Source organism: Manis javanica, chromosome 5 (assembly GCF_040802235.1).
Source record: "Manis javanica isolate MJ-LG chromosome 5, MJ_LKY, whole genome shotgun sequence".
Taxonomy (NCBI): Eukaryota; Metazoa; Chordata; class Mammalia; order Pholidota; family Manidae; genus Manis; species Manis javanica.
The window spans coordinates 59,218,144-59,237,693 of NC_133160.1; positions in this window are offsets into that span (position 1 = coordinate 59,218,144).

Below are 19,550 nucleotides of genomic sequence, written 5' to 3' on the forward strand. Positions count from 1 at the left end.
GGAGTAAGGGCCCCCCTAAGATGATTCAAATAGAACCAGAAAGCCAAAAATGACTCAGAGAGTTAATTAGATAAAGCCACAGGGTCCAAGAGTGACTCAGGAAATGTCCAGAGTCCCTCCCAGATAAAAAACATCAGAGGCACAAGCACAGCACCCTTGTCCCCATTTCACCAATCCAAACAAGCCTAAAGACTTGACAGCTGTCAATCAAGGACCTCTCTGCCCTGCCAAAACCACATAAAAGAAGTCTCAGAATGAGCATCCACACCTGCCTGTCTCACCTTAGGCAGGCCCACTCTTACTCTCTGCAATGTATATTAAAACTTAGTTTGATTTCTTTACTTTGGTCTCTTGTCTCACTATATCTGACTTCCCTGCAACACTGAGCCAAGTCTGTTCCTTCCCAACATATTTTGGTGCCATCACTCAGAGAAAGCAGTGGTAGTCACTTTTTCATTTTCTGCTGAGCAGCCATTCTGGCCAAAAGTGGGCATTGGTCAGCCACACTAAAATGCCACTAGGGCAGGCCACCACAAGAAGACACCTGTGACAGGATAAGATAGCCACAGATCAAGGACAGAAACATTAGGCTTCCTGCCACCCACAAGACAACATCTGAGCAACTAGACACACAGTAAATCAAACCCAAGTCCAACCCCTGGCAGTCTCCCAAATAAAATTTTTGCTGCCTGACACTATCTCCTTTCCAGTTTCTGTTTCATTGAGCCACTTTATGGCTCCCACAAAGACCTTCTGCCAGCATTGATTTTCACTGTCTCTAGCTCTTGGAATCATCTCAGATCACAGTAAACCCCCTTTAACCCTTCACTAGGAAGCCACAAGACTAGTTCTCCATATCCCACTTGGAGACGTCTGAGGCAGGATGCGTTAAAGTCCTGGGCAGCCAGCTGTGCTGGGACGTCTGGGATAGACCCTGGGACACTGAGCTCTCTAACCCATTCCACAAGAATAGTCTTTCAGTCCTCTCTCCTGTTGCCAAACATGTCTGAAACAGGAATAGATTTCCAGGTCTTGGGATGCTGACACCTCTGGGATACACCCTGGGATGCTAGGCTCTCTAACCCATTATTTTCTTCCTAGATGAGCAACCAGGAATCCATTCCAGCTACCATGCCACAGGGCTGTATCCTTTCTCATTGGTTCCAGAGCGATGCAGAGACACTTAAAAAGACTAATATTCATTTGCAACACAGCCTGGCCCCAGTATCAACTAGGGGACCAGGAGCAGTGGCCAATTAATGGGACTCTTAACCCTAACACCCTGATAAAGCTTGATCTTTACTGCAAAAATCTGGGTAACTGGGCAGAGATCCCATATGTTCGGGCTTTCTTCTATCTTAAAAATCAAGAGGATCTCTGCCAGACTTATAAATTAAAAAGGTCTCCCAGACTTCCCTCTGCTCCATTGCCTGCTTTACCTCCACCCAGGACTAGGAACACCCAAGGGCAAAGTGTCACAGCCAACCCCACAGGGCCAACAAGAACAGAGTCCTGGGTACTCAGGTCTACTCCCAAAGGCACCTGCTAAAGTTCTCCCATTAGTAGAAATGGCAGGTGGAGAATTTGGCACAGTGCTAGTCCACAGACCTTTTTCACTAACTGAATTAAAACAGTTTAAAGCTGAATTAGCAGCTATACTATCAATCCGGATAACTCTATTGATCAATTCCAGCACATCATTCTAGCTTATGATTTCACCTGGAAAGATGTCATGATAATTCTGGGACAAACACTCTCTGACCCTGAACAAGAGAGAGTTATTAAAGAAGCCCGTAAATTTGCCAGTACCCTCCACTTATCAGACACTAAATTTCCCATTGGGGAAACAGCTTTCCTCTCTACAGACCCTAACTGGGATTATAATGATAAAGACAGCATGTAGGGGAAAAAAACCACTTCCTCTCTTGCATAAAGACAGGGATAAAGAACACCAGGCAAAAGTTATTAACTATTCCAAAGTTGCTGCCATTAGTTAGGGACCAGAGGAAAATATTGTCACTTTCTTAGAAAGACTGAAAGACACCCTCACTAAATATATAATCTACATTTAGACACATATGAGGGACAAGTAATTCTAAGAGACAAATTCCTCTCACAGTCATCATCTGACATTAGGAGAAAATTACAAAAACAGATACAGACAAACCCTAATAGCAGTATAGATGAACTCCTGACTATGGTCAATACTGTGCTCTATGGCCGTGATCAGGAAGAAGAGGATATGGCTCATGAAAAAGAAAAGAGGAAGGAGACACAACATACTCAGCTATTAGCCACCCTTGAGATCAGTCCATGTCCAGAGGCCCACCAGGTCCTGACCCTTCTTAGAATTCTAAGAAAGATGGTAAGTGTAACATCTGTCGTGAGACTGGGCAATGGGCTAAGAGCTGTCCTAATAGAGATAAGCCTCCACAATCTCCCTGCTACAAATGTAAGGAAATGGGTCCTGGGCTGCCTTTTGCCCCATCGGCCACAGGGCTCCTGAGCTATGGGAAACACCCATGGTCCTTAAAGAACCCTAGCTGGTCAGCCCAAATCCGTGACATTGACATCACTGGACGAGAGCCTAGGGTAACCATGGATGAGGCAGGTAGGACAATTTTCTTTTTAATTGACACCAGAGCCCCCTATTCTGTCCTTAGTTCCTCTTCAGGACCTCTATCCTCTCAAATTTGTATAGTACTTGGAGTGGCAGAGACCCCTATTACTCAGCCCTTCACTCCACCCTTAGGATGTCTCCTCCATAATCATTTTTCACATCCATTTTTAGGTGTAAAAGAATGCCCTATTTCCCTCTTGGGATGAGACATACTAGAAAAATTACACCAGGATGATTTTTAGCTTTCCTCCAACTAGTCAGACTCCTTTCCAACTTCTGGTTTTTCCCCAAACCCCCTCATCCGCTTTTCAGGACTTGGAACAGTCTATCAATCCTGACGTTTGGGATAGGGGAATACCAGGAAAGGCTAAGTATGCCACTTCAGTAGTCATCCAGCTGAAAGATCCAACTAAGTTTCCTAGCCAAAAACTATATCTTAAAAAACCTGAGGCTCATAAAGACCTCCAGCCTCAAATTTCCAAATACTAAAAATGGGCAGCTAGTTCCAACTAATTCACCTTATAATACTCCAATCCTGGACATCAAAAAGAAAGACCAGACTTATCATCTAGTCCAGGATCTAAGAATTATCAATGAAGCAGTTTCCCCTCTCCACCCAGTGGTCTCTAACCCATATAGAGCTCCTACTCTATTAGGAGCTATTCCACCTGACACCTTGTGGTTTACAACTCTAGATTTCAAATATGCTTTCTTCTGCAACCCCTTGGAAAAACAGTCACAGTCATTATTTGCTTTTGAATGGACCATTCCAGAAAATACCTCTGGCCAACTAACTTGGACTGCCATCCCCCAGGGGTTTAGAGACAGTCCTCATCTATTTGGACAAGACTTGTCCCAAGACTTAGCCCACCTGTACCTGAACACTCAGGTGAGTGGGTGAGTGGGGGAACACTCACCGAATATGTTGTTTTAATCTGTTCCCCCAGAAAACAAGACTCCATTAATCATATCATTAAAACCCTTAATATCTTAGCTCAGCAGGGATATAAAGTGTCAAGGGCCAAAGCTCAGTTACTACAACAAAGGTCGCTTACCTGGGGTTAATCCTTACTCCAGGAAAGAGAGGCCTTTCTCCAGACAGAGTTCAGGCCATTATTTTCCTTCCCCAACCTACTACCCACAAACAACTCAGGGCTTTCCTAGGACTAACAGGATATTGCAGGTTATGTATCCCAAATTATGGACTCATTGCACAGTCTTTCTATGAAGTCCTAAAAGGAAAGGATGACTCTAAACCTTAAGACTGGGGACCATCAGAACAAAAAACTGTAGGTCTGCTTAAGGACCTATTGACACAGGCCCCTGCCTTAGGACTCACAAACCCATCCGGGCCATTTCAACTCTACTCCCATGAAAGACAAGGAGTGGCCCTTGGAATTCTAACTCAAAAATTAGGCCAAACTCAACCACTTATTTTTCATCAAAACCAATTTCTGCCTCAAAAACCAAGCAGTTTTTTCTTATGCAAATTAAATACCTATTTGTGCCTCCAGCTAATTGGACTGGGACTTGTACCCTAGTTCACCTGGCCCCAGACATCAATATAGTCCCCACTAACCAATCACTAACCATTCCTCTGTCCTCTCACATCATAAGAGCTAAACAAGCTATACAATCCATTCCTCTCTTAAAAGGCTTAGGAATCACCACAGGACTAAGCTCTGGCATAGGTGGACTAACCATTTCTCTGTCCTAGTGTTACAGAAAATACTGTTAAGGAAAATACTGTTACAGAAAATACTGGAAAACCTGGACTAGATCACTGGTGGAAGAACCAAGCGGCACTCAGAGGTCTTCGAGTATTGAGGTTTTATTTCACACTGGCGGGCTCAGAGGGGAGTAATCTCCCAAGGTATGAGCCCCGAGCACAAGCAAGGGGAGCAATTTATATTATTTTGATAGGTGGCATTTCGGCATGCACAGGGCAAAAGAGGAGCCCGGAGGAGGGGAGGAGGGAGCTGGGAGGGCTTTGCCCACTGAGGAAAAAAGCGGTTTGCTGAACTTGACGGCTGTGTTGAACACTTTCCTTATTACAAGTATCAAAGCCTGTCCAAAGATTTTTCTGACAGCCTAGAAGCAATTTCCCAAAAGTATTATAACTGTTCAAAAATCAGATAGACAGCAGCAGTCACTCTTCAAAATAGAAGAGGATTTGATCTCATGAGCTGAAAAGGGAGACCTTTGCCTCTTTCTAAATTAGGAATGTTGTTTTTATGCTAACATAAAACATTAGTCTGGCCTAATTAGAGACACTGTCCAAAGCTTTCTGAACGTGCTTCCAGAATCCAATAACAACTATCAGAATCCTGGGGCAACTGGTCCCATATTTGGAGCTAGGCATCCTGGTTGCTTCCCTTAACAGGACTGCTATTGATGCTTCTCTCAGACCTACTATTTGGACCATGCTTACTAAGTCTCTTAACTAAATTTGTTTCTTCCAGACTAAAGTCCATTGAGGCCAAAGTCCTGTTGTCATGAGGATTCAAGCCCTTGCCAACTGATGAATCAGCTGTCTTCCTGGGACCCCTAGATGGACACCCTTACTGTCCTGCTCTCCATCCTCCCGACAGTCAGCAAGCAGAGAGACCCAAATGATCACACCATCCCTTACTAGCAGGAAGCACCCAGAGCATGTGTCACCCCTCACCCCAATGATTTGGGTCCCAACTGCTTGAGGGGGGAATGTTAGGCAGAAAAACAGAAATTAGAGGGATGAAAAGGAGAAAGGTCTCCCCTAAGATGACTCAGGGACTTCGTCATATAGAACCAGAAAGCCAAAAATGACTCAGAGAGTTAATCAGATGAATCCACAGGGTCCAAGAGTCACTCAAGAAATGTCCAGGGTCCCCCAAATAAGAAACATAAGAGGCACAGGCACAGCACAGCCTCTGTCCCATTTTCACCAATCAGAACAAGGCTAGAGAGCTGACAGGTGTCAATCAAGGACCTTTCTGCCCTGCCAAAATTACATAAAAGAAGCCTCAGAATGAACTCCACAGCCGCCTGTCTTTTCATAGGCAGGCCTGCTCTGTTACTGTATGCAGTGTATTAAAACTTACTTTGCTTTCTTGACTTTGGTCTCTTGTCTCACTGTATCTGATTTCCCTGCGACACTGAGCTGAGTCCTTTCCTTCTTAACAGTTACATCTTCCAGTTACATTTGGGTACTACCAATTTGAGTTCACTTTATTTCAATCTCTAAACTTTAGTCTTCCTTTATCATACATGCATATACATTTGAACCTCAAATTTTTGTGATTGCAAGACTACATATTTACATTTGGATGGAAATGAATTTCTTCCTTTCTTCTCTTTCCCCTTTCCTTCCTTCCTCTTTCCTTTCTTTCTTCCTTCCATCCTTTACTTCTCTAATTTTATCTAGCTCTGGAAGAGGTCAAGACAGGTACTACAGTCCTCCCCTTTATCTCAATTTCATTTTATTTTTCCTGCCCTATCATTTCCATTCTAACACTTCCAAATGAGTGCAATTCTTCATCTTCTTATCCCTACATTGCCATTAAATCAGTATCTTTAATGCAGCCCCAGGAATATTTCTTGCTATTTCTCTGGACACTTTAATTTTTCTATATTGATCAGTTAAAATACAATTATGTCAACTTTAGTTAAATTATCATCTATCCCTTTAGTTCATACTTGATCTCATAATTCAGGCAGCTACAGTGAATGAACAGCACGGTTCCTTTAATTACCTTTTTCTTCTTTACCATATTTTCTATTTCTTTTGCATCCATTTTCTTTACTATTATTGAAGCTTGGGAAGGGAGACTGGAGAAAGGGTAGAGCTATTATGTGTATTTCTTTTGTAATCTATTGCAAACATCTTCAAGAGATTTATTTGGTATTGCAGTCAAGTGTAAGGTGAAAGACTGGGAAAATGCATTAAGGCAACTTGATTAAAATGCATGCTTCACAGTTAGAACATAAAATACTCAAAGAAAAGATTGCATACAGTAACATCTTCAGAGTATTGTATGTAAAAATCAATTCACTTACTGCAATAACCTAAAGAAGAAAAAAAAACACTAATATAAAAATAAAATTTTACATCTTCACACGTTCTTCAAAGTTTAGTACCTTGTACAAGACAGTAAACTTTTCACTCTCCATTTTCTTTCCTACTAAAAAGAAACTTTAGTTGGAATGATCACTAATACCCTATCAATAAACAATTATAATTTTGTTGTCATAAATTACGTTTATTCTTACAGTGCAAATATTACCTTCATATATTATAACAGTTTGAAAAATGAGATCTGAACTTCTTCAGTAACCAACTTAATTTGAATAGCTAGCAGGCATAACTGTGTAATAAATATACACTAAATGATGTCTTGAGTCTATCTTCTCCTGTTCTATGTATTGTAGATAATTGAAAATACTATATGCCTAACCAACAAGAGAAAAAGAAAGATCATCAATATATTAAATCAGTTGTATTACCTGGATTTGAAAGTGCAATTATAATCAAAAAAATATTTTGGGCTTTTGGAAATGACTTGACAGAAGCAAATGCCCCTCTCCTCCCCCCACCATCATCACCTTCTTACAAGTAATCTTAGTCTTGTTATTCTTTTGAAATTAGCAGGATTGATTTTTCTTTTAATATCAAAATAGTCATTAAATACTGAATCAATTTAAGTAGTTATTACAATCAAAAGAAAGAGAAGGGATAAAGCTATGCGACCAAGAAATATAATGTCAAATATTTTAACTTTCTGGAAGCAGGTGAAAACTCTTGTTAAGTTCATATGAAATATTCTTAATGCTTCTGATATAAGCAACAATTATAAGGGTATAGCAAATTGAATGTCAATGGGCTTGTTCTTTTGTTTAAAAAAATTTCAGAATCTGATATTTAAAATAATTAGAAGAAAAATGAACTCAACTAGGCTTATGTATATATATTGTAATTTCTGCTTTATTTCTCATGTAGATATTTACATTAATCTTTGATTAGCGATAAACTTAATGATTTTTAAAAATATTGCTTAAAGTCTCCCCCAGTAAGTATATCTATGAGTATTTTAGTGTGTACACTCAGAGACCCTCTACTATATACATATTTTGTTTTTCATAAGAATTTCTAAATATCTCCAACTCTGTGAAATTGTGAATTAGGTTATGCACATTTTAAATGTTTTTAGTGAATATTTTATTGAGATTCTAATGAGATGAAAAAAGAAAAGAGTACATTTACTTCCCGGGACAAAATAGAATTTCAGTACAAATAAAAGAAATACAGATGCTTTTATTTTGGTGTTGTTTATTATAATGGCTACCAAGTCAGTGTTTTGAGATTTACCAGTAAGTAAAAGAACTACAAATATAAATGAAAATAATGTTTCTAAACTGTTGTCCCTGAACGAAATATGAGTTCAATAAAGATTCGGATAATTATTTATAAATTGAGGATGATATCCAAGTCAGGCATAAGGTCAAGAGTTTGGCATATAAATTAAATTTTGGTCCCCAGACTCATTTAGTGACCATTTCACCTACGTCCATACTGAGAACATCCATCATCCTCAGGGTATGGCTGCTCTGGCTTATTGGCTTGTTTCTGAATTGAGGAAAAGACGATCCTTCTGTGAGGCTATTTATAATCCTCCTTTTGCTAAGCACACCAACCACAAAGCATTTAAGCTCTTTTTTTGTCACCTTCCTGACATTCCATTTGTATTTATTTCCCATTGCTGCTGTAACAAGCTATACACACATAGCAGCTTAGAATAACACAATTTATCTTCTTTCAATTCTGCAGATCAGAAGTTCAAAATTTGTCTCACTAGGCTTAGGTCAAGTGTCAACAAAGCAGCATTCCTTTCTGGAGGACCTCAGAGAGAAACCATTTTCATGCCTTTTTTAGCTTCTAGGGACCACCCACATTTGTTGGCTCATGGTCTTTTTCCATATTTGAATAAGCAGTAGTCTGTTGAGTCTTTCTCACATCACTGTCACTCTCCTTTGTCCCTCTTTCCCTTATAAGAACCGTTAACTACATGGAGTCCACCCTGATAATCCCGGATAATCATCCCATCTCAAGATCCTTAACTGAAGCACATCTGTTAAGAGGCTTTTCATAGATAAAGTAGACACATTAACAGACCCTAGAGATTAGGAGGATGCCTTGGGGTGGCATTATTCAGCCAAGCAGATGTCTGTACTGGAACCCCAAACATTTTGTTTTCACTAACTTTCTCAAGTTCATAAATAACTCCCCCCAGCCCCAACCATAAAGATCCTCTCTTATTGAGTCTGTGCATAATACATTACCTGAAATAATTCACCCCTGCCGTTTTTTTTTTTACTTAACTTCAGTCTTATAAACATTTCTAGGAATATAGGGCTTGCAAAGAAAACACCAAGACTTAAAAACTACTTGTGATTTTTGTCCTGTCTCATACTTTCACTTGAAAATGAACAAATAAAGAGGAAATTCAGGCAAAATAACAGAGAAAAGAAAAAAAAGGTAAATATCTCAAAATATCATAGAATCATATATATTAATATTTAGGGACCCTAAAAATGCTTGCCATAGAAAATAAATAAAATTAACACCAGCATATGAAAAATAATAAAATCTTTAAGATCATTTTACCATCAGTTACATTGAAAAGATATGCTCACTAATTAAAACAGATTTGAAAGTAGAACACTTCATATCATGCAGGTAATATGGGTAACTAACTCCCTTAAATAAATTTACTTTATTACCCAAATTATTCACATCAGTTATCAATTTGGCATGTTATTTTTAGATGACCATTCAATTCTCACATGTGCAATTTTCCTCAGTTAGAACCTGTGAAGAATATGGTAGAGACAGGATTTTTCTAAATGTTGGTGTATTGAAATCTGTGCCCCAGTGCTAATCCTTTTTTTGGCACAGCACACTGTTTCATGACATTTTGAAGCATAAATTGATTTGTCTACTTGAAATCACCTACCTTGTTGTTATGGGAACTCATTCTTATAACTTAGCCCAGTGTTGGCACAAAGAATCTTCTACAAAGGACATTTTATTGACTAGTCTAAAGATCCATTGAAATAATGTATGTAGGTCACCAAAAGTAAGAAACATCTATACAATTACATCAGAATAACAGATTATTTTAAAGTGCTACCAAATACATTCTCTTCATTTTATTCACACTAATGAATTATTTTGTAGTCAACACTGGAGTCACATCACTTGATTAGTGCTGAAGGAATTTTTAAATATTTAAAGACTAAGCTGATCGCTTTGCAGCTAACCTTAGAAAATCTCCATCAAAATACATCTCTTATGAGCACAAATGAATTTCACACAGATAGGAGACTGGAAGGCACACAGGAAGCCACCAATAAATCAGGTCATCCCATTGGAGAATGCATAGTAATTGGAGGATTTACTAAAACTGTGTAATTGGAGCAAGATGTGGAAGTCTTCCATTTGTTAATAATAAACTGTGAAATATTTTGTATGTCCACAGATAACACTCTAAGTTAAAAAAAAGTCTTCAAAACATCAAAATATCTCTGTATTAAAGTTATTTAGTCACATATATACATATATATATTAAAAATATATATATTGAAAATGTAAACCTAAGCACAATTAATACTAACATGTTATTTTATCATTTAACTTCTCTATAATTCCTATCCTAGAGTGCTCAAGAAAGATATCTGACATAAAGCTATAGCTATGAAAAGAGTAGTTGAGGGATTCAAGATGGTGGTGTGAGACAAAGAACTCCATCCTAAACCACATGTAATAAGAAAATATAGTTAATAGAAATAATTCTAAAAGAGCAACAGGAAATAAGCCTGCACCAGACTTCGTACACTTGGAAAACAGAGCAGACCTCAAGAAACACGGTAACATACCAAAGCCTTGATCCCATGGGACCCATGTCCTTCCCCCACTTCAGCTCACCAGTGGGAGGAAGAGAAATGGAGCAGGGAGGGAATGAAAGCCTAGGACTGCTGAACACCTAGTCCTGGAGATTAGCTTTGGAAGCACAAACCTGCCTTGCATGGTGCTTTGGAGATTAGTGGACTTGTAAAGCTATGACAGCAGAATACTTGGAGAAACTGAGATTTTAGCAATTTGTGGAGGACAGGGATCCACATCCAGCTGCTCTGGGACAAAGGAAAGCTGGGTGGCCTCAGAGGCTTCCTAGCAGCAAGAGGGCTGCTGAAGTGGTGGGGTTTGCATGGAGCATGCTCCACGGGAGAAGGGAAAGTTGGACAAGGTTGTCTGGGCATACTCTGCCCTGCAGGTTGGGAACTTTCAGGAGCTAACAGGTGCTCCAACTCCCTGGCTTGCTACTCAGCTCCGAGACCCACCACCATGATATGCAGCCTCCTGCAACCTCCTCCTGGCCTGCCAGCACCAGTTTACAAACCGGTAGTCCCTAACCTGGTGTTACATCAGGTTATTCTATTTATTTATAAATTGAGGATGATATCCAAGTCAGGCATAAGGTCAAGACTGGAGGCAAGCACTGCAGCCTAGAAGCAGGAAACAGCTCTTTCCTCCCTCCAGGCACCAGCACCACTCCTCTGGGGACCCTGAGATCACTCTAGGGTCTGGGAAGCACCAGGGACTAGAGCTTCTGGGAACTAGAGGGTGACACATACAAATATGAAATGTTCAAACAAAAATCTCACAAACGTCAGAAAATGGGCCAAAAGAAACTGAACTCACCAATCTTCCTGAAAGGGAGTTCAAAATAAAAATCATAAAGATCCTCATGGAGGTACAGAAAAATATTCAAAAACTCAGGGATGAATTTATAACAGACACTTAATCATTAAGAAATTCCATATCTGAAATGAAACATACAATGGAGGGACTTAAAAGCAGATTAGATGTAGTAGAAAAGATGGTAAATGGAATAGAAATTAGAGAAAAGGTATTCAAAGAAGCTGAGGCACAGAGAGAAAAAAGGATCTCTAAGAATGAAAGAATGTTGAGAGAATTGTGTGACCAATCCAAACAGAACAATATTAGCATTATATGGGTACCAGAGGAAGCAAGAGGAAATGGGATAGAAAGTATCTTAAAGGAGGTAATTGCTGAAAACCTCCCCAGTCTGGGAAGGAGATCATCTCTCAGGCCATGGAGGTGCACAAATCTCCCAACACAAGTGAACCAGGGAAGACAACACCAAGTCATATAATAATTAAAATGGCAAAGACAAAGAATAAGGGCATCTATTTAAAAGCAGCTAGAGAGAGAAAAAAGGTCACATACAAAGGAAAACTCATTAAGCTATCATCAGACTTCTCAACAGAAACCTTAAAGTCTAGAAGGGAGTGGCATGATATATTTAACGCAATGAAGCAGAAGGGACATGAACCAAGAATACTCTACCTAACAAGGTTATCATTTAAATATGAAGGAGAGATTAAGCAATTTTTAGATAAGCAAAAGCTGAGAGAAATTATCTCCCACAAACCAACTTTACAGTGCATTTTGGAGGGACTGCTATATATGGAAGCATTCCTAAGGCTAAATTACTGTCACCAGGGGAAATACAACCACAGTAAAGAAAGTAGAACAATTAATTACTAAGCAGATGCAAAATCAAATCAACTACCCCCAAAGTCAATCAAGGGATAGACAAAGAGTACAGAATATGATACTTAATATATAAAGAATGGAGGAGGAAGAAAAAGGAGGAAAAAAAAACCTTTAGGTTGTGTTTGTAATAGCATACTAAGTGAGTTAAGTTAGACAGTTAGATAGAAAGGGAATCACCCTTGAACCTTTGGTAACCATGAATCTAAAGCCTGCAATGGCAGTAAGTACATACCTATCGATAATCACCCTAAATGTAAATGGTCTGAATGAAACAATCAAAATGCATAGAGTCACTTAATGGATAAACAAACAAGACCATCTATATGCTGCTGACAAGAGAATCACTTCAAACCCAAAGATGTACACAAAGTGAAAGTAAAGGGATGGAAAAAGTTATTTTATGCAACTAATAGGGAGAAAAAGCAGGAGTTGCAGAACTTGTATCAGACAAAATAGACTTCAAAACAAAGAAAGTAACAAGAGATAAAGAAGGAAATTACATAATGATAATGGCATCAGTCCAACAAGTGGTTATAAATATTATAAATATCTACGTACCCAACAAAGGATCACCTTCATATTTGAATCAAATACTAACAGAATTAAAGGGGGAAATATAATGCAATGCACTCATTTTAGGAGACTTCAACACACAACTCACTCCAAAGGAAAGATCAACCAGACAAAAAATAAGTAAGGATACAGAGGCACTGAACAACATATTAGAACAGATGGACCTAATGGACATCTACAGAAGACTCTACTCAAAAGCAATAGGATACACATTCTTCTCAAGTGCACATGGAACATTTTTAAGAATAGATCATATATACAAGGCCATAAAAATAGCCTCAGTAAATTCAAAAAGATTGAAATTGTGCCAACTAGCTTCTCAGATCATGAAGGTATGAAACTAGAAATAAATTATACAAAGAAAACAAAAAAGCCCACAAACACATAGAGGCTTAATAACATACTTCTAAAAAAAAATCAATGGATCAATCAATAAAAACAGGTATCAAGCAATATATGGAAACAAATGACAACAATAATTCAATACCACAGAATCTGTGGGACACAGCAAAAGCCATGTTAAGAGGGAAGTACATTGTAATACAGTACTTCCTAAGGAAAGAACAATAGCAAATGAACAGTCTAAACTCACAATTAACAAAACTAGAAAATGAAGAACAAATGAGACCCAAAGTCAGTAGAAGGAGGGACAAAATAAAGATTAGAGCATAAGTAATCAAGAAGAATGAAACAATAGAAAGAACAGGGAAAGCAAGAGATAGATCCTTGAGAAAATAAACAAAATAGGTAAACCCCAGGCCAGACATTTCAAGAAAAAAAGAGAATCTGTATGCATACACATAATCCAAAATGAGAAAGGAAAAATCAGTACGGACACCACAGAAATACAAAGAATTATGAGAGAATACTATGAAAAATTATATGCCAACAAAATGGAAAACCTAGAAGAAATGGACAACTTTCTAGAAAAACACAACCTTCCAAAGCTGACCCAGGAAGAAAAACAAAATCTGAAAAGACCAATTATCACCAAGGAAATTTAATAGGTAATAAAAAAACTACCCAAGAACAAATCCTGGACCAGATGGTTCACTGCTGAATTTTATCAAACATTTAGTGAGGACCCAATACCCATCCTCCTTAAAGTTTTCCAAAAAGTAGGAGGGAATACTCCCAAAATCATTCTACAAGGCAATCATCACATTAATACCAAAACCACTTAAAGACACAATGAACAAAATAGAAAACTAAAGCCTAATATCACTGATGAACATAGATGCAAAAATACTCAACAAAATATTAGCAAACCAAATTAAAATACACATCAAAAAGATCATACATTGTGATGAAGTAGAATATATTCCAGTGATGCAAGGATTGTACACCATTCTAAAATCCATCAACATCATTTACAACATCAACAAAAAGAGGAGAAAAACCACATGATCTTCTCCATAGATGCTGAAAAAGCATTCAACATGATAAAACATCCATTAATGATAAAAACTCTCATCAAAATGGGTATAGACGGCAAGTACCTCTAAATAATAAAGACCATATATTATAAACCCACAGCCAACATCATACTTAACAGCAAGAAATTGACAGCTTTTCCTCTAAGATCAGGAACAAGACAGGGATGCCCACTCTCCCCACTTTTATTCAACATAGTTCTGGAGTTCCTCACCACAGCAATCAGACAAAAAAAAGAAATAAAGGAATCCAGAGAGGCAAGGAAGAAGTTAAACTGTGCCTATTTGCAGATAACATGATATTGTACATAAAAACTCCTAAAGAATCCACTCCAAGACAACTAGATCTAATATCTGAATTCAGCAAAGTTGCACAATATAAAATTAATACACAGAAATCTGTTGCATTCTCTTCTGCAAGAGAAATCAAGAAAACTGTTCCATTCACAATTGCATCAAAAAGAATAAAATACCTAGGAATACACCTAACCAAGGAAGTGAATGACCTATACTCTGAGAACTACAAGACACTTATGAGAGAAATTAAACAAGATATCAATAAATGGGAAAACATCCTGTGCACATGGATAGGAATAACTAGTATTATGAAAATGGCCATCCTGCATAAAGAAATATGCAGATTCAATGCAATCCATATCAAAATAACAATAGTATTCTTCAATGAACTAGACCAAAAAGTTCTAAAATTCACATGGAACCAAAAAAGACCCCAAATAGCCAAAAAAATCATGAGAAGGGAGAATAAAGTAGGGAGATTATGCACCCAAACTACAAGCTCTACTACAAAGCCACAGTAATCAAGACAATTTGGTACTGGCACAAGAACAGACCCATAGACCAATGGAACAGACTAGAGAGCCCAGATATAAACCCAACCATTTATGGTCAATTAATATACAACAAAGTAGCCATGGACATACAAGGGGGCAATGACAGCCTCTTCATCAACTGTTGTTGGCAAAACTGGACAGCTCCATGAAAGAGAATGAAACTGGATTATTGTCTAACCCCATATATAAAAGTAACCTCAAAATGGATCAAAGACCTGAATGTAAGTCATGAAACCGTAAAACTCTTAGAAGAAAACACAGGCAACCTCTTGAATATAACCGTGAGTAACTTTTTCCTGAACACATCTCCTTGGGCAAGGTAAACAAAATTAAAAATGAAATAATGGAGATATGGATTAAAGATGGTGGTGTGAGAGGAGAGACAAAGGCTTCCTCCTAAAACTCGATACAATTAGAAAATTTAATTGGTGCAAGTAATCCTGAGAGAGCAACAGGAAAGAGGACTGCACACACCTGGAGAAAAGAGCAGACCTCAGTGAACAGGGTAACGTACCAGAGCTGTGGCTCTGTGGGAGCTGAGCCTCTCCCCCACTCCAGCTCGCTGGTGGGAGGAAGACAAACAGAGCAGGGAGGGAGTGGAAGGCTTGGTTGGGACTGCTTAATACCTAGCTCCGGAGATCTGCTCTGGGAGCACAAACCTACATTTCATGGTGCTTTCATGAGACTTGCATGGAAAGTTAATACAGACAGAGTTCCTGGGGAGACTGGGATTCTGGCTGCTTGTGGAAAGCAGGGATCCATATCTGGCTGCTCTGGAACAAAAACTTATACCTGTGTTTCTGGCCCACTGTCTCAGGCAGTGGGGACAGGCATATGGGCGAGGAGGCAGGGAACAGCTCTTTCCTCCTCACAGGCACCAGTACCACTTGCCTGCGAACCCCAACATTGCTTCAGGGGCTCAGCAGTTCCAGTATAGAGCTTCTGGACACTAGAGGGCGCCATATACAAACATGAAATGCCAAAGGAACCTTGTCCAGAGTAAAATTGTTAATACAACACCTGAGAAAGATTTAAATGATATGGACCTCATGACTCTTCCTGAAAGGGAGTTCAAAATAAAAATCATCAACATCCTAATGGAGGTATAGAAAGACATCCAAGAATTCAGGAATGGATTACGGTCAGAGATCCAGTCATTAAAGAACACAATCGAGGGTGTTAAAAGCAGGTTGGATACGGTGGAGGAGACAATAAATGAAACAGAAACTAGAGAGGAGGAATACAAAGAAGCTGAGGCACAGAGAGAAAAAAGGATCTCTGAAAATGAAAGAATATCGAGAGAACTGTGTGACCATTACAAGCAGAACAATATTTGCATTATAGGGATACCAGAAGAAGAAGAGAGAGAAAAAGGGATAGAAAGGGTCTTTGAGAAGGTAGTTGCTGAAAACTTCCCCAATCTGGGGAAGGACATAATCTGTCAGGCCATGGAGATCCACAGATCCCTCAACACAAGGGACCCAAGGAATACAATAGCAAGACATATAGTAATTAAAATGGGAAAGATCAAGGATAAGGACAGACTGCTAAAAGCAGCCAGAAACAGAAATAAGATCACATACAAAAGAAAGCCCATCAGACTAACATCAGACTTCTCAGCAGAAACCTTACAGGCCAGAAGGGAGTGGCATGCTGTGTTTAACGCCATGAAGCAGAAGGGTCTGCAACCAAGATTACTGTATCTGGTAAGATTATCATTTAAATTTGGAGGAGGGCTTAGCAATTTCCAGATAAGCAAAAGCTGAGAGAATTTAACTCCCACAAACCATCTCTACAATGTATTTTGGAGGGACTCATATAGATGGAAGTGTTCCTAAGGTTGAATAGTTCTCACCAGAGGTAATAAAACCATAGTAAATAAAGTAGAACAACTAATTACTAAGCAAATGCAAAATTAAATTAACTATCCTCAAAGCCAATCAAGGGATAGAGAAAAAGTATAGAATCTGATACCTGATATATAAAGAATGGAGGAGGAAGAAAAAGGAGGAGAAATAGAAGAAAACCTTTAGATTGTATTTGTAACAGCATACTGAGTTAAGTTAAACTCTTAGACAGTAAGGAAAGTAACCTGGAACCTTTGGTAACCAGGAATCTAAAGCCTGAAATGGCAATAAGTACATACCTATCGATAATCACCCTAAATGTAAATGGACTGAATACACCAATCAAAAGACATAGAGTCACTGAATGGATAAAAAAACAAGACCTATCTATATGCTACTTACAAGAGACTCACCTCAAACCCAAAGACATGCACAGACTAAAAGTCAAGGGATGGAAAAAGATATTTCATGCAAACAATAGGTAGAAAAAAGGAGATGTTGCAGTACTAGTATCAGACAAAATAGACTTTAAAACAAAGAGAGTAACAAGAGATAAAGAGGGATATCACATAATGATAAAGGGCTCAGTCCAACAAGAGGATATAACCATTATAAATATGTATGCACCCAACACAGGAGCACTAGCATATGTGAAACAAATACTAACAGAACTAAAGGAAGAAATAGAATACAATGCATTCATTTCAGGACACTTCAACACACCACTCACTACAAAGGACAGATCCACCAGACAGAAAATAAGGACACAGAGGCACTGAACAACACATTAGAACAGATGGACATAATAGACATCTATAGAATTCTACACCCAAAAGCAACAGGAAACACATTCTTCTCAAGTGCACATGGAACATTCTCCAGAATAGACCACATACTAGGCCAAAAAAAGAGCCTCAGTAAATTCAAAATGAATGAAACCCTACCAACCAACTTTTCAGACCACAAAGGTATAAAACTAGAAATAAATTGTACCAAGAAAGCAAAAAGGCTCACAAACACATGGAGGCTTAACAACACGCTTCTAAATAGTCAAAGGATCACCAACCAAATTAAAATGGAGATCCAGCAATACATGGAAATAAATGACAACAACAACACAAAGTCCCAACTTCTGTAGGATGCAGCAAAAGCAGTTTTAAGAGGAAAGTATATAGCAATCTGGGCATATTTAAAGAAGGAAGAATAAACCCATATGAATAGTCTAACATCACAGTTATCAAAATTGGGAAAAGAAGAACAAATGAGGCCTAAAGTTAGCAGAAGGAGGGACATAATAAAGATGAGAGAAGAAATAAACAAAATTGAGAAGAATAAAACAATAGCAAAAATCAATGAAACCAAAAGCTGGTTCTTCCAGAAATAAACAAAATAGATAAGCCTCTAGCCAGACTTATTAAGAGAAAAAGTCAACACACATCAACAGAATCAGAAATGAGAAAGGAAACATCATGATGGACCCAACAGAAATACAAAGAATTATTAGAGATTACTCTGAAAACCTATATGCTAACAAGCTGGAAAACCTAGAAGAAATGGACAACTTCCTAGAAAAATACAACCTTCCAAGACTCACCAAGGACGAAACACAAAATCTAAACAAACCAACTACCAGCAAAGAAATTGAAGTGATAATCAAAAATGTACCCAAGAAACAAACCCCTGGGCCAGATGGATTTACCTCGGAATTTTATCAGACATACAGAGAATATCTAATACCCATTCTCCTTAAAGTCTTCCAAAAAGAAGAGGAGGGAATACTCCCAAACTCATTCTATGAAGCCAACATCACCCTAATACCAAAACCAGGCAAAGACCCCACCAAAAAAGAAAATTACAGACCAATAGCCCTGGTGAATGTAGATGCAAAAATACTCAATAAAAGATTAGCAAACCGAATTCAAAAATATATCAAAAGGATCATACACCATGACAAAGTGGGATTCATCCCAGGGATGCAAGGATGGTACAACATTTGAAAATCCATCAACATCATCCACCACATCAACAAAAAGAAGGGCCAAAACCACATGATCATCTCCATAGATGCTGAAAAAGCATTTGACAAAATTGAACATCCATTCATGATAAAATCTCTCAGCAAAATGGGTATAGAAGACAAGTTCCTCAACATAATAAAGGCCATATACAATAAACCCACAGCCAACATCATACTGAAAAGCAAGAAGCTGAAAGCTTTTTCTCTGTAATCGGGAACAAGACAGGAATGCCCACTCTCCCCACTGTAATTTAACATAGTACTGGAGGTCCTAGCCAAGGCAATCAGACAAAACAAAGTAATACAAGGAATCCAGATTGGTAAATAAGAAGTTAAACTGTCACTATTTGCTGATGACATGATATTTTACATAAAAAACCCTAAAGACACCACTCCAAAACTACTATAACAGATATCAGGATCCAGCAAAGTTGCAGGATACAAAATTAACACACAGAAATCTGTTTCCTGGGCACTAACAATGAGCCAATAGAAAGAGAAATCAGGAAAACAATTCTATTCACAATAGCATCAAAAAGAATAAAATACCTAGGAATAAACCTAACCAAAGAAGTGAAAGACCTATACCCTGAAAA